This window comes from Oxyura jamaicensis, chromosome 5 (genome assembly GCF_011077185.1).
Source record: "Oxyura jamaicensis isolate SHBP4307 breed ruddy duck chromosome 5, BPBGC_Ojam_1.0, whole genome shotgun sequence".
Taxonomy (NCBI): Eukaryota; Metazoa; Chordata; class Aves; order Anseriformes; family Anatidae; genus Oxyura; species Oxyura jamaicensis.
In genome coordinates, this window is record NC_048897.1 from 28161162 (window position 1) to 28177570 (window position 16409).

The following is a 16409-nucleotide window of genomic DNA, read 5'->3' on the forward strand; positions in this document are numbered from 1 at the left end:
CTGTGTCAGAGATGAAGGCTACATTTCTAGGTGGACTTCAGTTTGTTAGCCTACTCAAAACTGATCTTTCCAATTTTGAGTAAAATGAACTATGTGATTTCAACAAGAGCTCTGTAGGAGAGGGTACTTCCAGGATTTAGCCCTTTTCTATATCCTTCTTCTTCAGGAGGCATCCTGATTGAGCTTGTGATGCAAAGTGTGTTGGCATCAGTAGAAAGAGTTGCATTGGTTTCTGTGAGCTTTAGATGAATGTGCCTGGTGATGTGCTTTAGAAGTCAATGGTGCACCGTATAAGACTTGGACGAAGAGCACTGTATCCTCTGGATAAACAAAATAGAGCTTTGGCCCCACTCTTAGTAGAATTTGTAAAGGAGGAAAAACTCCTTGTACTTTGTTAGAGGTGATTTTTTAAATTATTATTATTATTTTTTTTTACTACATGCCTGTATGGCCCTCTTTTACCCATGTTTTTTGCTGTGCTTTGAGTGACTTGTGTGGCACAAAATGTCTAAGGCTATGATGTACTGTTTCCAAATTCTTTGTTCACTTAGCTCCCTAGGTAGGTAAGATGCATTCAATGGTCCTTCACAAATAAGTAATAAGGGTCTCCGTCCCATACTATCAGACTCTGAGATCTTAGTGAAATCAGTCACTGTGATTTCAGCTGAAGGTTTTGGGTGGATCACAGTTCCTGTATGCAGGTAATAAACAAAAGTAGTTTGGCCAGCATAACACAGGAATATACTTCATCTCCTTTCTGTGCTTCCTCCAATCCTATCATTTGCAAAAAGCTGCGCAGATCAGTAAAGCAGAGGTCAAATGCCTGTTGAACATGCTTCCGGGCATAGCTGCTTTCAGACACTGCTTATAGGAACACAGCTTTAGGAGAGGACAAAGTACAGGTGGATGCACTTCTGTCTACTACTGTACAAGGAATTTGCAGGCTGCTGCCAGATTGTTTTCCAGAAGAAAGCAGTTCCATGCAGTGATCTGGGCCAGAGCAGTGATGATAAACATGAACCATAAACAGTATACCAGACTAATGATGTTATCATACCATTAAACATTTCTCCTTCCTGGTAATGTAATTTCTGGCTTCTGCTTATTTCAGATCAGTGGCTTGATAGTTTAGGGATGAAAATCACATCATAGTCCCTTAGAATTTCTTTTTTTGAGTAAAAGGATGTGTAAAAGGTCCCAATGATTCTTGGATATCTGCTAGTATTCAAGCTTGGACTTTTTTTTTTTTTTTTTTTTTTTTAGGGTACTAGAGCATAAAGGACGTAAACAATAATCCCAGAGGATCATCTCTCCTGGAACAGACATTGGAACTAAGCTACTATGTGACTAAAAGAACCGAGTGCATCTGATGGTAAGTAAGGCAAGGAAGATCAGATTACATTATATTTAAGCATGGAAGAAAAATTGTCATACAGTCTTTCAGAACTTGTCCTAATTTTCTTTGAGAATGAAGGGAACAAGGAACAGCAAGGTTGTAAATACTTTGCAAGTCCCAGTTAACAGGGAACGTATGTTTTTGCTGGATCTTTTTGGTCTGCTGAATATTTTTTAATCTAACTGTGGTTCTCACATTATGCAGAGGGTCCGTTTGTCCTCTGTTAAAAGATTACTTGATGTCTATAAAGCTCATTTTAACTAGGATTTCTAAATAAACCTAAAAGATTGATCTTCAGCTTTCTTAAAGCTCCTAGGAAAGTCATCTTAAGTCTAGTCCATAGCTGTCTCAAACATTTTATGTTTATTGGTGGTAAGCAGTAAGGAAACTAGTGTGGATTTGTGTGTGCACTTTTTTTTTGCTTAGTTGATTTTCTTTTTAAGTGGTCAGGGTAGTGGGTGAAGACTTAAGTCATTCCGGACTTGGTTCTCTCTTGGTTTATCTCTTAACTCTAAAGTGTTTCCTGTCCCCACAATGAGGGCTTTTAGAACTACTTTAGAAAGACTGGACTTTCAATAATGCATTTGGTGTAGATAGACCTTTTTTTGTTTTATTGTCTAGAAAGCTAATCCATTTACCTTCTGCTTACAATATTAGAATGCCTTGATGCTACACTGGTACAGCCTTCCATACCATCTTGCACGTATAGCTGCCTTGCAAATTATTGCAGTTGATTATTGTTTTTATGGTACAGAAGCCAGTTCAGTTGGTGTGGGTAAGCCTTTCAAATCAACTCCACACTGTGAGGGAGGCCCAGCTTATGGAAAGATGCTGAAAGCCTTTGTTGGGGAGCATTTGGAGAACAAAAACATGTTCCATATGCAAACAAGCTGTATGGTGAATGGGTTCATTCCACCTGCTATATGTTTTATTTCAGAAACGCCCTTTATGAGCTGGGACCTATTCTTGTTTACATAAAAATCCTGAGATGCTTCAGGTACCCTGCAAATATTTCTCTTGTGTGTTCAAGTTGTCTTTTCAGATGAAGCACTAATGGTCAGCTTTGGCCAGCCGGTGATCAATGCTTACTGCTCATTTAACAGTAGAAAGGATGCTCTTTCCTTTCCATAAGCTCACATTTGTGTCCTTTGCAGTCTTTGTGTTATACAGGTCTTGTCCAGGTCCTTTGAGGCCACTGTTAAACCTAGGCTATAAAACCTCAGTATTCGTTACTTTTACATTGAGGTTATGTGTAGACATGCCAAATAATTGGAAGTTTGATTGTGTTAGGACATTTTCAAACATGCAGTAAATGTCAAACTCACTTTTTGCCTCAAAGCACTGAATCATGATAGCTGAGCATAAGTAAAAACATGATACTGCATGCTATCTCATCTTTATAGGCATAGACTTTATCTTAACTTCAAAGCAAAATGTAAATGCCATTCTGCTGGTTCAACAACAACAAAAGATTCAGAACTTACTTTACAGAGCTTATCAAATTTATCCCTGCAGTGATATTTGGAGTAAAATGCATTTAAAAGTACATAGTTAAAACAGGAGTGAATTTGATCCATCTGCTAACATAGAAACCACAAACAAGATCTATTTTTTACTTTTACTACTGTCTAGTGTTTTCACTGAGTAGTAAATGTTGTATGTTTATGATATGAGGTCGGTATATGTTACTTAAAGATACTGAGTATGTTCAGAGCTTTCACATTTCGTTTCCTTTTTTCCTGTCCACATATATGACTGCTTCGTGGAGAATATAGGAAGAGTTTTAGTAAAATAATGCTTTCTTTTTCCCTTAGTTAGTATGAGACATCACTTCTCCCCCTTCTGTTTTTGCTTAGGCTTTTGCAGTGCCCTAAACCAAGTGTTCTCCTCTTTAATTTCTCGTTTCTACTGGATGCTGCTTGGCCTAAATATCATGTGTTCGTGATGTAGCCTAGAGGATATTTAACAAAAAGACTTTTAATTCAGCAATGATAGTGTCTTCCTCTTTATATGTGGGCAATATGAAGCAAAGGGTTTTTTTGGCTTTTATTTTATTTTATTTTATTTTTATTTTATTTTATTTTTTTTATATATATATATAAAAAAAGAACTAGGTTTTGTTTATTGCAGAATAAGGTGTGATAGTTCTGCACTGCAGAAGAACTTAGCCTGGGAAAACCTGATATGGGAGGGGAGACAGAAGAGATTGACAGATTGACAGTTGTTAACCATGCTTGCTGAAAAGGTACCCTGAAACAGCTTCAGTCTGAGGTGGCTGCATGGATGGGTTTTGGTACAAGAGGCGAAGACAATGATAAAATATCAGTGATAGTAATCTGAGCCAAGGCTCAGGAAGCGGTGTATGAAATGCAAATCAGTGTCTTTAAAGTTGCCAGAAGATACTTTGAAATAAACATTTTAGTCATTGTCCATTATAGGGCCATAGACTGACCCCTGCTTCCAGTTTGGCTAAGGAACAGATATCATCTACTTGCTCACGAACAAGCTAATGAACTTGGACAATACAGAAAAGGCTATCTAGAATGTGGCTGAAGGTATTTAGTGCCTAAGCTGAGCAATCAATGGAACACATGCAATGAAAACACTGTCACTTTCACTGTTGTGCATGTGAACTAATGAGAAGCTTCTAATGCTTTGCTTGGTTAGGGTAGGTTGAAGGGTAAATGTTGTATAAATATTTACTTTCAAATTCTGAACAATGCTTTGGGAATCTGTTAGAATGTGTTTGTGCTAGCCAGTGGAAAAGGATATCTAAAGCATGAAATGATGGACTATAGAGGAAAAACTGTCATTTCAAACTCCCAGAAGGCTGTTTATTTCACAGAACTGCCTCATGCTGGATTTTGCATATGCTTACATCCAACATAGTGCATCAAGTAAAATAAAATTGGATGGTGTTCCTGGAGGCCTGAAAAGTTTCACTGTAGATAAGTGAGCTGCAGCGGTGCGGGTGGAACAGAGGATGCAGATAAAAGGGGTCACATGAATCTGTGAAAAAGAGCAAAATTAAACATGCTATTTTTGAAGGAACGTGCACTTGGGTTGACAGCTTGAAGTTGAGGTCTTTCAAGTTAAATCTTTGTTAAAGCAAGTTTCTTCTGCAGTATATACACAAAACTCAATGCAGTAGAAAACTGATGTAAATCTCATTCTAACTGAACAGCATCTAAGATTCAGAGGGAGATGAGGCAGTTTGCAGTGCCAAGGTACACTGCCTCTTAAGGTTCGCATCTACAGGGACACTGATTTCAACAGAGGTAAATCAAAAATCAATCTAGTCTTCTTGACAGGTATCAATTTGGTAAATTACCATGTGCTAGTTTTAGTTATATGGTCCTTATTGCTTTAGTACAAGTTCCTCTCAGAATTATATAAGCAAGTTTGCCTTGAAGGAACTTCATTTGAGGGATGACATAGGCTGTCTACAGTACATGAGAGTATAATTGTTTTTTCTTGTGGGCCAGATTGTGATCTCTTTCATTTGGGGGTGTTGCACAAATAATCCTGATGACTTCAGGGAGACTTCTTGCAAAAAGAATGAAGTGAATAAGGTTCTAACACTTTCCACTGACAGTAGAAAGAAGGCTGCCCTGGGAACCTAGTTGTTTTCTTTAATGTTTTAACAAATACAAATTTAGACAGATTGTTGACTTAAAACCGAGCTTTCATCATGTGGACATTCCATGATTTTATTGTAGTATTTATAAACGCTAGTCAGCGTTTCTAATGAATGCTTGATTCAGAAAGATTTGTCATTATAAAGTGTTTGTATAGTAACGTGAACAGTTTGGCTAACAACATGCAAACAGAATCGTGAAAAAGCCATTCTGACTTTCGCATGAAAAATCCCATTGGTTTTCATGTAAGATTTTCTTCCAGTTTTTCTTCCTGTTTTATTATAAATCGTCAAGAAGTGGCATTCACAGCGCAGCAGGTAAATGGTGAAAATGCCAGTTGTAACATTGAGGAGCAGCATGAAAAGAAACTTAGCCATGGATGGCAAGTTCAGCATTTACCAATGGATTAAATACATGAAGTTCACACAGCAAAATTTTGTCTTCGCCAAGATCTTGGCGCAAAAGCGGTGACTTGGAAGGTGGTTTTTGAAAGACATTTTTTTGTGTGTGTGACATACCTTTATGAAGGGCTGGACAGGTTCTTAGGATTTTACTTTGAATTCTTCTTGTACCTGATCCTTTCTCAAGCTGGAAAGGTAGCAAGTGAATTGCCATGATGCTCTTCCTTCTCCTTCTATCCTGTCTGTCCTTGTCATTCTTGCCTTATACTATGTAGCAGGTATAACTGATAAACTGAAATTTGTAACTTACAGAGGTTTATACCTGCTAAGGCTGTCCTCTGGTGAAGTCTCATCCTTCTTACAATATCAGGGATATCTTTGTGTTCAATATCAAATGTTCTTTTATGTTATTCAGTCTGGGATTTCCAGAGGCATTTAAGGAAATTGTTTTCCACTGAAGTTCTAAAGGAAGTTGGGATCCTTTGGCCATCTTTCAGGCATCCTGCACAATACCACAACAGAGTCACCTTGTTGGTATGTCCATGGATGTATGTCACTAAGTGCCTTTCTAGGCCACGGTGGAGAGACTTCAGTTCTCCTTGTAGCACTACAACTACAATGTGAAAGAAACTAGAAATAGGATAGGTGGGCATGACTGACAAGTGAACGACTTCAGCAGGCCATCTTGAGTGACAACAGCTCTGGGGAGAACTGTGAAGCTGACTGGTCTCTGGCAATGCTGACAGCTTGTTATTGGTGGAGTGTGTATTTTGAGTTTTGAATTGATATGAGGCTTAACCATGAACTTCAAGAGGAGGATGAACTAGTTTAGAGCAGACAGATTTCTGCGAAAAGCAGTTTGAAGTGGTGGATTATAGTGTGTGTTGTCATCTTCAGTGTAACAGTCCAAGTAACAAAATAAAATACACCCAGGCTGATCTCGCGCAGTGTTTTCGTGCAAAGCTCCAGTTCACTATTTGTGTTTCTATAGCAAGATATCTTAACCACTCTGCTCCTGTTGCTGCTTCTCCAGCAGCTGAGTTTTTCCTGGGTTTCCACAAGGATATATGTCTCTTAGGCTTGTTATTTAGCAATCACAGAAGATAAGTCTGGCCATGTACTTTATCTGTGTCAGAGTGAGGTCTGGATGGCATCATCTTTCTTTGTTTCCTGGTTTCTGATAAGGGAAACATGGGTACGTGGGCCTGAGAAGTGCAACAGCAATCTCCTCTTACAACCCTGCTCTGGATGGTCATAGTGGGAGGAGTCACAGCTGTAGTTTGTTCCTGCTGTGCAGTTAGATGTAGAAGCCAGGACAAAAAACAGGTGGGACATAGTGGGATATAGAGCTTAGTGATATGGTTTAGTGGGGACTGTTAGTGTTAGGTCAGAGGTTGGACTTGATGATCTTGAGGTCTCTTCCAACCTAGAAATTCTGTGATTCTGTGATTGCCTGGAATGGAGTTTCTCATGCATACCAGCCCTGGCTAGTACTGTAATACTTCCCAACTTAGAACTTTGTCTCTGGTTTTGTGCAGATGCAAATATCATAAACATCCGTGTAGCTTAAGGCCTGGAAGGCTGAGCTCTCAGACTGTCCAGTTTTGGTAGCTGATGTTCTCACAGCTGCACCTGGTTCTTTGTCAGTGACACACGGACACACATTTGTGTGCTGTATTTGCAGACATACAATTAAAGAAAGCAAAAGCATATGGTTGGCAGCAGCTCGAAAAGCCTGCCAGTCTCGGTTTCAAGAGCAACCGTGCAGTATTTTCTCATTATCCAGTACAAAACAGACCCCATGTCTTTAAGCTATTTAAAAAAATAGAACTTAGGCCCATCTTTTGAAAAAGGATTAAAGTTGTATAAAGTCGTGTTTCAGCAGGACTAAGACCCTGTCTGGCTGGATTGGGAATTTTGAAAATTTCCATAGTCCTTCTGAAAATCTGGCTCGTTGATGCCCTTAACTGTTTAGGGGGTGGTGCTCAGCATCATTTTTCCCACTAGAGAAGATGAATCAAAATCCATGTCTTATTTCTGCAGGTCTGCCTTTAAAAATTTCTCTGAAGAGCTCACAGTAGCAATTGGGAAATGACAATTGCAGAAAAGTTTAACTAGATCTTCTCCTGCTTCGGAGTTTAGAGCAGGGGCTTCCAGAGGAGAGGGAGGGAAGACTCTAGCATGACTCTAAGGTTTAATCCTCAAGAGGAAGGAAGTTTTCAGGGTACTGCGCTCCTTGCATGTGCTGCCTTGTTTCATTTGAGCTGCTGCCAGCTGCTGTTTTTAGTCTCCCCTCAGTCCTTCTGCCAGGCTTTCACACTCCCCCTCTTGTGGGCTTTTCTTCTATGGCCTTGTATTAATTTTCCTTCTTTCATCTCTTCTTTCATCATATTCTCGTTCCATTATTCTTAAGCATGTTCATTCCTTCTTTTGTCCCTGTCTTAACCTTCATTTTATCTTTCTCTTTCTCTGCTTGTTGTTGCTAGTCTCTTGGCTATCTTGGCTTTCATCTTTTATATTACCTGATGGAGAGTGGTTTTATAGGACCTAGTTTAATGTCATAAAACATACATTGTAGAGGTCAAAAATAACCAAGGGCCTGTTTTAGGGATCTGAGATCCAAAACAGCTCAGTGTTTTTTGGTTCAGGCACGTTGTTACATACTAATTTTATTTAATTATTTTCATGCCTTATGGTCACTGTTCGAGATGGTAGACTGGTTGGTTGATTAATGGGCAATCTATTTACATAGGTACATGCTGAAATAAACTGAAAGTCAGCCCAATAAACATGCTAGTCATTTTTGAGAACAGAACCTTGCTGACATGTGGCTGCTTGTAATGGTCTCATAAACTGATTTTTGAGCTGAAGCAAACCACTTTTTGGAAGTCTAATGTCTCATGTCATGGTATCTTAAACCTCCACTGCTGATTCATGCTAAACAGCCAGAAGCCAGCCTGAAAACTAAGTAAGAGCATCCATTCAGATTTTTGCCATCAGTTTAACTAAGTCACCTTCCTGCCATTCCTTTAGCAACTCTGTAACGTTGATAAGCCCTGTTCTTTTGGAACCATGCTATCTAGACCTTTGCCTTAAAAGTTTGCAGACTGAAGTTTCATGCTTTATGTATATCTGCTGGTACCATTTCTGTATCTAGCAGAAGGAAATGCAAGAAACCTCAATGAGAGAAATATTTCAATAAGGATAATAATGAGAAGAGGGTGGGAGGGGAATACCATCCTTAAGAATCAGAGGTTTTAATGATGGAATATATTCTTCATTGTGTCACAGTTCTCTCTCAAAAAAGAAGCCTTGGGAACCTGAGACTTGCTTTAATTTTTTTTTGTTTCTTTTTATCTCTTTCCTCCCACTCATGATCTCTGATCTTTGTTAATCTGGATCTGCTCTGTATATTCGTAGGGGAAATTTCCTATAAGAAAGAAGAAAGACTGCAAGGACTGAGAAATTATCAAAGCTGAGGGAGAACAGGCATTGAGTTATGCTTCAACTGTCCAAAAACAGTGAGACATAACTCTCCCATCCCTGCTGCCTGGTTAGTAGGATTTCCACTTGCAGTGTGCCCTGTTTGGAAATCTGGTTGAATGTGACCTGGGAGTTAACCATGACCCTTTAACCACAAAATGTGCCTTCTAATCCAGATTTGGCTTTGACTGGGTGTTGTAAAAAGGACCATATTCAAGCATATTATTGCAGGAAGAGACAGGAAGGAAAGTCTGCCTTGGTGAACCTTCCTAAGGAGCATTCAGATTTAATGGAGAAAAGAGATTCTGCCACTGCACAGGAAAAGATTTTGGGAGGACAGGAGAGGAGTTGAGTGAATACTGACACACATTACTTTTGTGGGGTGCATTTTAATAACATCTGTCAGTTCTTTTAAAAGTACCCAGCTGGCTGTGGTTTAACCTCCCATACTTATTTCCCCTCATAAGGCATTGGCGTGTTCATTTCACACCTGTTCTTGGACATGGAAACCCAGTACACTGAATTTCTTCCCATGTGCTTTGCTGTCTTAGTATTCTGGTGGGCACCTGAGCTTTAATTGCACTATTCTGTTCAGGCTTTGTGTTGTACTGTATTCTATATAATTTCCTCTCTGAAATTGCGCCCACCACTACGATATGTGCTCATACAGGGTTGTTAGACTGTTCTCACTATGGGATCTGAATGCCTCTTCACTGGAGTCTGTTTGGCTCCTTGTGTGCTGCACCCCATGCTGTGGTAGCAAACTGCCTGGGTATTACTACATTGTGATTCTTACTCTGCACCCACCAAAGAGCATGAGTGTTTATCAGGTGTCCTTAATACCATGAATCTGGCATGGCTCTATTTTCAACTTAGCTGTTAGGCTAAAAGAATGTGTCATTTTGAATAAAAAGCAGTTTCACCTGAAAGTAAATGGCCAAATGGAATTTTTAGTCCTGACAATAGAGGCCATTTGCTGTTGATTATTGCCATCATGGCACACTTTAAGTGAGAACAAACATACTAACCCCCTCCAATACACACAGGCCTTTTTTCCTAACAGATTTATTCATTAAGCATATGTTCAAAGACTACAGCTATTACCACTTTTAAATAGAACAATTTTTTCATTGCTTTTCATAGATACAGTGCCACGGTGTTATGAAAAACCCATTAACATTCCGGATTTAATTAACTAACATTCTATTAAAACTGTTCTGCTCCAGCAGTTGTTTCACAATAGGCAGATAAATACTGTATGTTTAAGACTGACCTTCAAATGACAGTCCGAAGTTGCTCCTTGGCAAAGACTTCAGCAGTTTGAATGCCTTTGTCTTTTCTGTACATGCCTGAAGAAGTGTCTCTTACCTCTGAGCCGAGAAATGGGGACTGAGGTGGTAAGGCTGCAAGGCTTAGTTCTGAATTCCTTGCCAAGGCAGCATTCCTGCTGAAATAGGTTAGAAATAAATAAATAAAAATAATCTAACCAATTTTGCAGGCTTTCAGGAAGAAGGATGACACTCCTGAAAGACACTAAGTGCCTTCCATTTTTTAGGTCTTCTGTGGGAGATAAATACAGAAAGCTTTTTCAGAGCAGGTCATTTTTCTTTGTTGTTTTTGGGCAGGGGCTCTCAAAATGGTTTCTTTAGCACTCTGCACACTGCCTGCTGCTGCTGTGTGCTCACTGACTCTAGCGGGTTCTGAATCTCCCTAGCCAGGCCACGGGAGCCTATGCCATTTTCCATAGGTGAAAGTGCTTGTGCAGCAGCTCTTGGGTGAAGCTTCCTTTGTTCTTGAGGCTTTTCTGCATGCTGCTAAAATGCAGTTCCTAGTGGAGACATGTATGACTTGGGTGATTCTGTAGCTTTTCAATTGTTAAGACCACTTCAAGATCTGTAGAGATAAAAGGTCAGTACACAGACTAATGTCGTTACCCTCCCCCCAGAAGTAGGACTTATCTTCTTGATTCATCTCTTGTCTTTTGAATCCCCATTTGGCATATCTGAAATAGATCACAGCACTTCTACCTGAGCCGGGCGTAAAATGTATCCCCTCCTTGTCCATTATAATTATGATTTTCCCAGGACAATTAATGTTATCTTTGGCATAAAGGACAAAGAGTGTGTTGCACATAGTTGAAACTGGGAGTCAAGAGGTGCAAAGAAAAAACTGAGTGGAATCTGGCCCCTGTGGAAGAAGACAAGTAGGGTAGGTAGGAAAGTTTTGCACTGGTCCTTCAGAGGTAAGAATGAGACTTCTAAGATCATTCAGTACAGGTTTAACTACTACTTGTAGAAGTCAAGTGTGTATCTCAGTGTGGGAAGAGAATTGGTATAAGGCATTTAGCATCTCCGGTGAATGCAGATGAAGTGTTCTGGATAGCAAAGCAGGAAGAAAGCTGTGTGGATGAGAAGTTTCACTGGAAAAACTCTTGCTTCCTATTGGCACATACTGTCACCCACACTATGTAAGGAACACAGTATGGATGACATTTGACTCTATGCACTTCAAAATACACTATAAAGTTCCTGAAAACTCAGATTTAGATAGCTAGCACATGAGTGTTCCAACATGGGAACAAAGCAGTGGGACATCTTGGGCTCCATGAGGACATGTGGCCTTTGTGATGACCTGCATTACAAATGCTATGAAATCAGGAACTCTTGAAAAGAGAAATGCTCCAATCAGGGTCTGAGAAAACAATCTTTTGAACAACCCCAATTTGTGTTGCACAGATGAGGTGGTAAAATGAGTTCATGTTCTTTCATCCTCAGAACAGTAGATGGTGTGAGACCTTTTATACCTGTAGCAATGGAAGGTTTTAACGGTGTACCTTGACAGTTCTGCCTCCTGCAAATACAGCAGACATGCCACCTGCTTCAGTGGAACATCAAATCTTATGCAAGTCCTTTCCAGAGTGATCTTGGTCCAAGGTATCTGAGAACACATTCACTCTGATTGTTGGTGCACAGAACAAAAAAATTCATAGGCTAGCCAAGAGTAACCTTGCCCTAGAGCTGAATGCATCAATGCTACGTTGTTTCAGGATCTGGTTCCAAAATGATGTCTTGGCAGCTTTGCTTATCAACTTGTGGACCTGTTGGTTCATGTCAGCTCTTGCTAGATGACTTGGCATGAGGCTGTGGAGTATAAGGCAGTCACCTTCTTGGATCAAGGAAAACCTTGGGATGCAGGCTTCTGTTAGAGGTGTGTTTCTTTGGATTGTTTTATAAGTGACTGAAGCTCTTGACTGCAGGCAAGTGGTGCAAAAATGCTCCCAGAATAATTGCAAAGCTTATAATCAGCATGTGCTTTTTTTCTCACCTACACTGACATAAATCCATAACAACTTGTGTATGTCTGCTTATGTAGCTAGACGAAACATTGCCCTGTGCACGTTTCTGTCACTGGGAAGAGGATGAGAAGGCAAACTGTTGGATTCTTTTAGTTAGCTTCTTAAGCCTTTGTGTATGCGTTGATGAGCATAGTACAGGAACCCTTAAAAACTGGACACAAGAAAACAAAGTGAGCTGTTACCTTCCTGTAGGTGCACTGTTTGCTTTTGTGTTGTTATGTTGTCAATTAGAGAGGGAGGAGAGGTTGATGGAAGTATTATACTTAGCATGCATCTCAGCATGGCCCTAACATGAAGAGCCTGCAGTTACGGAGGTAGCAGAGCACTGATCCGGAGCAACAACAATTGATTGTGTAGCCTTTGGATTTGTGCCCATAATGGAACTGCTCTGGGTAGAAACGGAGAGAAAATGAAGTGTGGACATCCTGTTGCCAGGTGTCCAACACCCTTATCTAACCAAGTGCTTATTCTGGTGACTAAATGATAGTATCTGAAATATATTGTTTTTTGAGGAAGCCAAGCAGTGCAAGCATAGCCTTTTTAAATCCAGAAAAGAAAGTGAAATGCTTATAGTTAGGATGGTACCCTTGAGGCATATATAATGTTTGTGGCTGAAGATGATTGTTGAGACTAGTCTTGATACAATTTACTCTGTTCAGGGAAGAGAATGTCATTGGAATAAATGCTGAATGTGATGGTGGCTATCCTAGATGTTTTTGCTGAAGGCTCCAGGGCATAAGATTTTAGTCGTTTAGTAAAGCAGGCTGTCTCCAAATGGACGGCATCAAAATCTTCACATTTGAACTTGGCAGGAGACCAGCGTATCACCCATCTGCTTCAAGGTGCAAGATCTCATTCCCCAGAGGAGGAAACAGATGTAAAACATACAGGTCAGCAGGCTAGGAAGTTGCTCAAGAGAAATTAGGAACACGCAATTGTATTTGCATTGCAGCTGCAGAAGTTCTTTACTTGCAAAAAGAAATATGCTTTATTTGACTAATACAAGCGTGCAAATGCCAATATAAATGATAGTATTAATATTAAATACTTTCAAAAGTGTATGAAACTAGAATGCACTTTCTGTTTAATTTTCTAATTGACTCTGCTATCACAGAGGCTGTTTAACTGGTTTTAAATTAAAGCAGCTGTTTTTTGATTATGCAGTCAGGCACTTCTACTCATATCCTGTTGTTAAAGGCTAAAGGTACAAAAGTGATCATCTGGGTTTGAGCAGGGAAAGTTAGTTATTCCATCTCAGAAAGAGAATTAAACTCTGGACTTCTAAATCTGCCTCTCTGTTGCCCTGTTGACAATTCTCCCTAGCTATGTTCCTGTGCAAGGCTGATCCATAAGCAGTCAAAGCAGCAGCTATTGAACTACAGAATTGCCAAGCTGCTTTGTGGGTGTCAGTTTTCCCTGTTAAATGGAGTTTGCAGGCTGGGAATGATTTGGGGCAACCATCTCAGCTGAAAGTCAACTTGTGGTCTGTTTATAAAAGCTCAAGGCACCCCCAGAATTACTGCCAGACACTTGAAAAGCTTTCCCTGAAGAAAACAGTATAACAAAGAAATGTATTCTTTATATTAAAAAGGGGAATGCGGTTAACTGTTAAGCAGTAATGAGAAGGACCTTCTGTAAGGGGTTTAATAGGAAAGCAGGAAAAAGCCTTGTACAAAAACAAAAGAAGCTTTGAATAGAGTCCTGATTGAAAGATGGCAAATGCTAATTATGTGTGGGTGTGATGGAAGTTAATATTCACTGCCTCTGCCTGCTGAGGGTCTGCATTCACTTTTCAAGAGCTGTAATTTGACACTGTATTTAATATTTTAATTGTTTTGAACCAAACACTGCTCTAGGGGCCCTAGCTGCCATGAGAAATAGCATATTCTTAAACTTGACAGGTTTCCCAGGAGAAAAGGAAAAAGGACAGTGCTTAACAACACATCCTTTGTTTAAGACCTGTAAGCATTAGTAGATCTGTTAAGCATAAAGCTCTTGTGTATTTGATTTAATAGTGGAATTATGACTTATATGGGGACAGGGACGTAACTAACCTTCTACTGGAAACTCAGAGCAACTCCCACATTATTAGTGGAAGCATTGCAGTTTATAACTAATATTGGAGGAGAATGAGACCTGAGCAGATGGTACAGCAGCTATCATATACTTTGCATTTGGTTCCTTTATCTGACACTCTTTTATTGCTTTTGATGGCTCCTACTATTTTGTCCATGCTAAACTGGGAGGCCTGTCTTTCTCAAGCAAAGAGCCTGATGATTTTGCTTTCCTCTCACTCCATGTCAGCAGGGCTTGCACCTGAGCTAGCCTTCTCAGCCAAGGGTGTTGTGAGCTGCAATGTTCTTGCAGCTCTTTCATTTAAATTATTACAGACTAGAGATTGGATTAGATGATCAAGTAAGTTACTTGCTCATACTCAATGGGCTAGGGATATTAAGAAGTCAGTAGCACTGTGCAGGACTCTGTCCTGAGCAGCTGGGCTCTCCGAGGAAGGAAGAGTTTGGCAGCAGCACAAATGAGGTCTCTGAGTCTCACCCTTCGGTGCGGCAAAGTCTTTGGTGGCAGGCTGCATCCTTCAATGATGTTTCATAGATCAGAGTCCCATCATGTAAAATTGTGCTTTCCAAACTCTTTTGATTATTTGGAACAGCAAGCTTACAGAGGTAAGGAACTTGGAGAATGGTTATGATTTTTGCTTTTTCTCTTTTCTGTGTTTCTTTTCCCCCACGTTATCATATTTTTTCATGAACTATTTCTTGAGTAACAAGAAGATGACCACTTGAAGAGGGGGGGAAGAGACCTGATATAGGAAGGCACGTTAAAACAATTTCACTAAAATCTTCTTGGCATGGATTTTGCTTTTGCACTTCAGACCTGTAGAGAACAAGCACACTTTCAAGCAAGTAAACTTGCACTGAAAGAATTTCTGAGAAATGGGGCCAAACATTAGCTAAGAACAGATCCTTTCTCACAGGGAAAAATCAGGCTCACTTTCTGAAGTATAAAACCATTTTTATCTAGTTCTTAACAAGCCTTTAGTTTTTCTACTGAATACAAGCAGTAGCATTACTTTAAGAATTAGTCTGAAGATTAATCCTGGTTTAGTCTGCACATCGGTTTCAGAGGTGTATTTTTGGAACAGTTTAATAAACTGGGAAGCTTCTGGGCATTTTCTTTTTTAATGACTTAAAACTGAAGTGTCCAAAAATCTAATTAGAGAAAAATTACTACCTTCATAATTTAATTAAATGTATATTTCTATTCAACCGTACAGCCCAATGTAATAGAGATCTATGCCTGCTATAATCTTGATAAAACAAGTATCCCACCACAGATCACAGGGTCCCTTCTTTACATTAGAATTTAACAGATGGCAGGAAATATTGACTCCTGTTGTAGCTTCCATGAAAATCAAGCAAAGGAAAAGGGCTAAGGTTTTCTCTTCATACTATTCCGTTTCAAAAAGGATTGTAGTTCATGGACATTTCCACTGTAGCAACTCAGCTGAAGATGGCCTTAGGAACTGGGGTCTATCCAGAATGTATTGTCACTTGTCATGGTGACACTTCCCTGTGGCAGCCAGGCAATTACTACACAGTGCCTGCTGGACTGTTGAAAAAGTCACAGCATCTTGAAAACTCTGAAGTCAGAGAAAAGGGGAAAAAATCTCAAGGGCTGGTGTGAAGCCTGAAACTTGCCAAACAGATCAGCAGTGACCAGTTGGGAATCAGATGAGGTCTACGATCTGTTTGCTGGCTGGTCCCTTCTTTTAGAAGAAGAAGAGAGGAAGGCAATTTATCTTGCAATCTGATATTTCTCTTCTCCATCCCTCCCTAGCAGCTTGCAGACTTGCTCTTATATGTGACCCTGCTGTATCATAATAATGGTCCTGGGTGAACATGAAGATTTTTTCTGACTTCACCTCTTTTTCTCTCCTCCCACCCATCCCAGATGAAGTGGCAGGTGGACTGAGTGGGAGCAGTGTGAAAATGAATGCAGAGAAAATGTGTGACTCAGCAGTTCAGCAGGGAGCTGCTGAGTGGAAAGGCAGCTATTCTCCTCACACGCTCTGGTATCAGGTTCCTGTTCCTTCAGAGATGAGAATAGGCCATTTATGG

At 39.9% G+C, this 16409-nt stretch overlaps 1 protein-coding gene across 10 annotated transcripts in view; it reads left to right on the plus strand.

Moving 5' to 3' along the window:
• The window catches only part of PTPN5 (protein tyrosine phosphatase non-receptor type 5), an 83607-nt gene that overhangs the window by 23818 nt on the left and 43380 nt on the right, over positions 1 to 16409 (plus strand). For 8 of the 10 annotated variants that reach the window (XM_035328875.1, XM_035328877.1, XM_035328882.1 and 5 more), the window contains one exon: positions 1264 to 1372. The exons of the other annotated variants lie outside the window; for them this stretch is intronic. The gene's annotated coding sequence lies outside the window, so the exon portion shown is untranslated. The remainder of the gene's footprint in view (positions 1 to 1263; positions 1373 to 16409) is intronic. 10 annotated transcript variants of the gene reach the window in all.